Genomic DNA, 6,508 nt, shown 5'->3' on the forward strand with positions numbered 1-6,508 from the left:
GAGGCAGTGTCTTTGGCAGTTTCTATAGTAGGTTTACCAGCCCTGGCGGTAGGCAACCATGGTCAGATAAGTAAAGTGGCCTGCGCCTTAGCGAAGAGCCTGAACACGACCTCACAGGCCTTAGCTGCCCTCAGCACCGAGACGAAAGAACTGCTGCGGGGGGCTACGTTGCAGAATAGGGCAGCCATAGACTACCTGTTACTGAGACATAAGCATGGGTGAGAAGAGTTCGATGGGATGTGTTGTTTCAATTTGACAGATAATTCTGAGCTAATAGAGTCAAAGGTACGGAAGTTACAGGACATTCTGTCACATATCAAACAAGATGATGGATTTGATTTTTCGTGGCTCACTTCTTGGCTTCCTAATTTTTCATGGTTGAAGCAGATGTTCCTTTTAATTGTAGCAGGTATATGTATTTTCTTAATGATTTGTTGTGGGGTGCAGTGTATACCTATGTGCTGTGACTCACTCAAGAAGTTGATACCTACCCCTGTCAACCGAGTGATGTTCATGAAACCTTCGGTCATGGATCTGATCCAGAAGAATTGAGAAGACGTAAAACGGTTTTTGAGGCTAAAAGGAATGATCGAGGACTATGGTCCCATTTCATAGGGTCATAGCCTCGAAGTGGGGATTTGATGTAATCTTTTTATGTAATCTTTTTTTATGGTATATCCGTCTTTTGCAAACTATATCTAACTGAACACTTAAGGCAACTTGTTGGTGCTGGGAGGGGTGTGGTATGTGCGTATTGAGAGATACTTGCAGAGCACAGCGTGTGGGATGCGGAAGATTCCTAGAATGCCTCCCTGGCACCAGCAGGATAATGTCTCTCTGACACCTGCAAGATAGCAAGAAGTTCAGAAAAAGGTCTCATTGTAATGCTAAAAATCACACCCTCTGGGCAGAGCAAAGTATGTTAATGAAACATACATGTATGCAAATTAAATACATGGCTAAAACATAGGTATAGAGACATACTCAGTAGAAAACATCTTATGTCAGTGGTTTGTAACCAGTCACCGAGCGATACACTTGTGAACATATGTATAAAAGGTACCCAAAGGTAGTAACCGGGGTGCTTGTTTTGTGAACGATCGCCAAGCACCCCTCTCTGCGCAGACTTGAAACAATAAAGATTAAGTTGGATCCTCCACCCTGTGGGGCCGGGAGCGACCTGAGCCCTTTTCGCGCTGCACGCAGGCTGTGGCCAGCAGCCCGGGCACGCCGGATCGGAGAGGGAAGGCCTTTGAGCTGGAATTAGGCACAAACGCGTAGCGGTAGTTTTAAAGATTGTTTACTTACACCGAGATGGCAGTGGTGCAGGCTGGAAAACTTGCTTAAGTTGCGGTTACAGACAGAAAAGAAAACAAAACTCGAACCTGCAGGGCACGAGGGTACCGGTTCGTTTGCGCGCGGGAAGGATACGTCTGGGAATCTATCGGCGACGGGGAGAGACTAGAGGTTGATCAGACCTCTGTTGCCTGCTTGAAATGCGCTGGGTCCGTAAGGATCCACAGCGCTTAGAGATCTTCACACAGCGTCAAGTCTCCTCCTCCCTTGTTCGTGGAGTCCTCCAACTTGGGCGGAAACCACTCAAGCCTCTTATACGGCTAGCAAGCCAATCACTAGCCGCCACGTGTGAATAATTTAGAACTGGCCAATAATGGGACTCGAATTAGCATACAAATGGCGGGAACTCTTTGCAACGAGCATTTCCGTGCTGCAACAAAGAAATGCACCCTGCAAAGAAAGCTTCAAATTGGCGGGAAATTCTCCCTTGCACCGGGGTTCTCTTTTGCAGCAGAAAACTCCACCGTGCAAGGAAGCTGCAATTTAGCGGGGACAATTTAGCAGTGCCGAAGCACACAAAAACAAAAATCACACCCTTTGGGTTGTGACACACCCCTGTGTGTTTATTGGCAAAAGTGCACCGGGCACGAACTCATACTGTCCCTTGGAGACAACACTTCCAGCAGACTCTGAAAATATTGACACTGAAGTCCTCCACAACTTGCAATTACATCTCTGCAGTATGTTACATTATACTGCAGGTGAAGCAAGCTTGTAGTTTGTTAATAAATCAAGCCAATTACCAAAATGGTTCCTTGGTCTTAATCACCACTTTACTTACCAATCCCAAAGTTATTCCCAGCATTCCCCATATAGTGGTATGACAAGGAATGGATTATACAGATCAAGGACTGAAAACCACTTTGCCCCTCCTGTAATAGCTGCCATGTGTTCTGGATATTTGGCCACTACAGAAGCAGTCATCAATGTAACTTTATTCAGAGCCTGATAATCAACAGTTAATCTCCAAGTTTTACCATGGGCCTCTCTCACAGGCCAGATTGGGCTGTTATTAGTACTAGACACTTCATTTTATACCCCTTGTTCTTTCAAAGCATGGATAGTCTCTGCTATGCTTGCCTCTGCTTCCTGAGGAAATTTGTACTGTCACTGTGGAGGTAGGTTGGGCCCTTCAATTAAAATCTCAGCATTAGTTTTTTTCACATGCCAGCTTATTTTGTGCCCAAACTGCTGGGCTCTACTGAGCTCTTTCTGCAGCTTGCAGGGGCCATGGAGGAAAGGTTAACTTTGCCTTTATGGCAGCATACCTGTGTCTTGCTGCTGTAATAACAGTCACTGCATTGGTACATGTTATTCCATCCATATAAGCCCATAACTGCATCAATAATTCTCTATTTGCTAGATCAACAACAGCATTCAGCTCTTTCAAAACATCTATTCCCAAGATGCCTACACCTCATAATGGAGTAAGCACAAAAGACAAATAACAAACTGAGAGAGCTGTGAGTTCCTTCACCCAGAATCTCATCTGCTTGCTAAAAGTTACTTTGCCTTCTTTTCCATTAAACCCTTCCAAGATCTTGACCTTGTCTCCTGCAAGTTTTTGAAAATCCACCTTTTCACTTCTATTTAGACAGAATGAAGCACCAGTGTCAATTAACATTTGTTGTTGCCTCTGTGTCCCCTCCTTTTCTGGTTCTCTCCATACTGGGAAGAGCCAGCTACCCCCCCAGTCATAAATTATCAGTGCTATTCTAGTCAGGGAGTGGAGTAGGGACACTGTGCCCTCCTAGCACTGTTCCTGCACAGCTGGTACTTTGAGGGTGACAGGTTTACTCTGCTCATCTTCATCTACATGCCTTGCCAGCTGCTGCAACAAATCTGCTGTGGGGACACCATCTAGCTCCTTGCTTTGCTTACATTTAATTAGCTGCTTCCACGTTTATATCCTGACCGGGTCATGTGGACCCCTTTTCCTTTTTTCTTGATCTTTCCTTTCTATTTTCTGATTTGACTGGGCTCCTTAATTCACAAATGTCACTGCAGACACGTTTCCTTTTTGCACCTCTCTCAATGCCTGCTGCTCAGTGTCAAAGCCTTCTTTAGCTCCCTGCATTACTTCAGCAAAGGTTTTTTTGTGTGCTCCTGACTCCAAGGCTAGTTTGATTCCTGCAGAAAACCCTTGAATCAGTGATTGCAATAACCTCTCTTCCATTCAACATCTTCCTCCTCATTTGGATCATTCTTGTCATGCTCAACCTCTAACTCTGCCAACAAATACAAATCTTTCCATTCTGCATATGCCTCAGGTCTTTCCCCTGGCTGTTGCCTTTCCTGATGATATAACACAATCAGGGGTTTCCCTGGAACAAATAAATCTAATACTGCCTTCTGGGTTTTTTCAACACTATCCAGCCCCCCTTCACATTAGAGGGCAATCCCGAAAAATCCTTCAACCTGAAAAATCCTTCAGGTTCATATGTCCCTGACACCAATCCATTAAATCACCTACTGAAAACATGCTGCCATACTTATGAGCAGGGATACGGGTTTTCTATTTCCCATGGAAAAAATGGGGAAAACATGTATTTCCCCTTTTACCAGAGGAAAAACTCCCTCCACGAGTGTGTGCAGCAGCAGGGAGCCACCCCCCTGCCTGAGCCCACAGTGGGCAGCCCACCCCCACCCCCCCATGGGCTCCACTGCAGCCATGCCACCTGCAGGGGTGTGAGAGCCAGGCTCTGCGCTCCACTTCACTGCAGCAGCTGCTGCCTCCCATGGGCAGCAGCCAGGGCTCAGGTGCTGCTGCAGAGGGGACAGGGCACCACAGATCCAGGTCTCTGGCACTGTAGCTCTGCAGCTGGGGGCTCCCTCCGGCAGGGCTGGGGGTGGAATATGGGGGGGAGTGAGGGGTACTAGCAGGTGTCCCAGCTGCCTGTGGAGGGTTTGGGATTGATTGAGAGTGTGGTCGGGGGGGGGGCGGGTAGAAAGGTAAGAAAGGGTTTTTGACTGTACAAAAACATCCCTAATCAGTGCTGTCCGAGCAGTACCAGGAAGGACTCTGGTATTTAGTCTTTGGGTTCCTCGAGATCCACAGGCCAGGCCTACTGATCCAGATCAACAGCTAATTAATCCCTTTCACAGAGCTGTATCTTCTTTCTGAATGATTTCTGTGTGTGCCAGCCAATTTATAATTTCTGAGCTGTGCTGATAAGTTGCAGCCTTTTAGATTCTTTTTACTTCAATGGCACATAGACTGACCAATAGCAGTACAAGCCTTGCATTCTTCTGATAAGGTTAATTTGAACTACGCTACAGGGCCTTACTACTTCAAGGCTTTGCTAAGTTTACTAGGCCTTATATAAAGTAAGGCCTTACTACATCTTAAACTTTAATTAGGCTCTTAGCAACAACATATAGCTTAAAATTTGAACAAATGACAGAAAAACACTTGGTCTAATCTTCATAGAGCCTTCAGTAAGCACCTTATCACACAAACATAATTTTCAGCTGTCACAGCAGGGCTGGGGGGGCTATAGCTTGGGAGTGAGGGGGCTGGACCTGCATTCTGTGAGCTAAGGGGGCAGGGGAAGCTCTGATTTTCCATGATAAAAAACCTTAAGTCAGATACCAAAACTTATAGGTATTTAGAATTATTTTATAATAGTGATTGAGGCACTGGTAGGCTTCTAATTTGCTTTAAAATTGTAAATATATCAATAAAACATTGTGCTCAGTTGATACCTATACATATATATACACATATACACACAGACACATACACACCTATATCTATATAGTGGTGTTTCATTTTAATCATGGGTTTTTAATCAGAGAATTTGTGACTTTATCAGAGAAAACCAGGATTCCTGCTTACGAGGATTGATTGTTGTTAACCATGTTATGGCTGTGTCTCTTTTCAGGGGGTCCCTGAGCTTTTTCTGTGGCTCTAAGATACTCAGGGGTAAATAGAGCTAAGACCTCTGTAATGGTTGCTTTCTTTTCTTTACCCTCCCCCACCCGAGGAGCCATATGGGCCATGATAGATGTTACACTTTACAACCCAATAATATGTTACAACCTGTAACATGATACACATACATGGGGTTATAACTCATTTAGGGGCCTAATCATAGCATGATAGTTAAAGCTTAATGGATGTCATTTAGTTGAGCCAGATGTAGTTGAACCAGGTTCTACTACTGGTTTTGTAATGTCTATCATGTTAGGGTCTATCTGCACTGAGAGTTGCATAGTTTGTCTACCTGGTGTAGCTCCAGAGCCTGTAATTTCTTATCTTTCCACTGCAGCTGCCTTGCTGTGGATTGAGTGGGAGTGAGGTTATAGATAAAACAGATTCTTCTGGTTTTGCTGGAAATGCAAAGTAGTCAATTATCATCTGCGTATTTGCCAATTTGAAAATTCATGTAGTCATTTGAGCTAGTAGGTTTCAGAAGTGTGATCCTGGACAGTTCTAAAGCCTCTGTGCCCTGGTCTGGAGTGAACTATGCTATGTTGTGTGTAAACGCTTGCAGGACAGAGAAATGAGAGGATTGAGCCTTCAAATCTTGCTCACTTGTCACTCTTAAGATGCCCGTGTCTCAGGAAGTCAGAAGCACACATACAGACTCACTTTCCATTCACATGCTTCCAAATACACAGATGCACAATAAGTACATACATTTGCTCTTTTTAAATATTTAAGATGGAGGTTCATCACTTTCTGTGTTGAGTCCTCCTTCTTTGTCATGATCATTATTACTACCTTCCCCAGGGCCCCCTTGGATCACTGCCACAACTCCCTTGGAAGCTATTAACTTTTGTTTCAAAGTCTGCATTTACTTTTTACAAGCCAGATGATCTGCCAGCTTTCTAGCTTTTGACTCTTGAATTATTGCTTGGATAGTTGTTTCCGCCTCGTGGGTTTATCACTTCCAACTTCTGATTCCTTCGCCTTCTCCTCAAGGAGATTAAAAGTTTTTTTCAGCAGCAGTTTTTCAGAGGTCTCAGTAATTTGGTGTGCATCTTTCAGGGAGATGCCCTGGAGGGCAACCATTTAAGCCTTTAAGCTCAGTCTCTTTTTCCTTTAGCTGTTTCTCCTGATTGTCTCTCTCCCTTTCTTCCTGTGATCAAACTGTTTTGTTAACCTTTTCACTACCAGAAGTGATCCCTGTAAAGCAGATAGGCAGGG

The sequence above is a fragment of the Alligator sinensis genome, unplaced genomic scaffold (assembly GCF_000455745.1).
Source record: "Alligator sinensis unplaced genomic scaffold, ASM45574v1 scaffold1774_1, whole genome shotgun sequence".
NCBI classification, from domain to species: domain Eukaryota; kingdom Metazoa; phylum Chordata; order Crocodylia; family Alligatoridae; genus Alligator; species Alligator sinensis.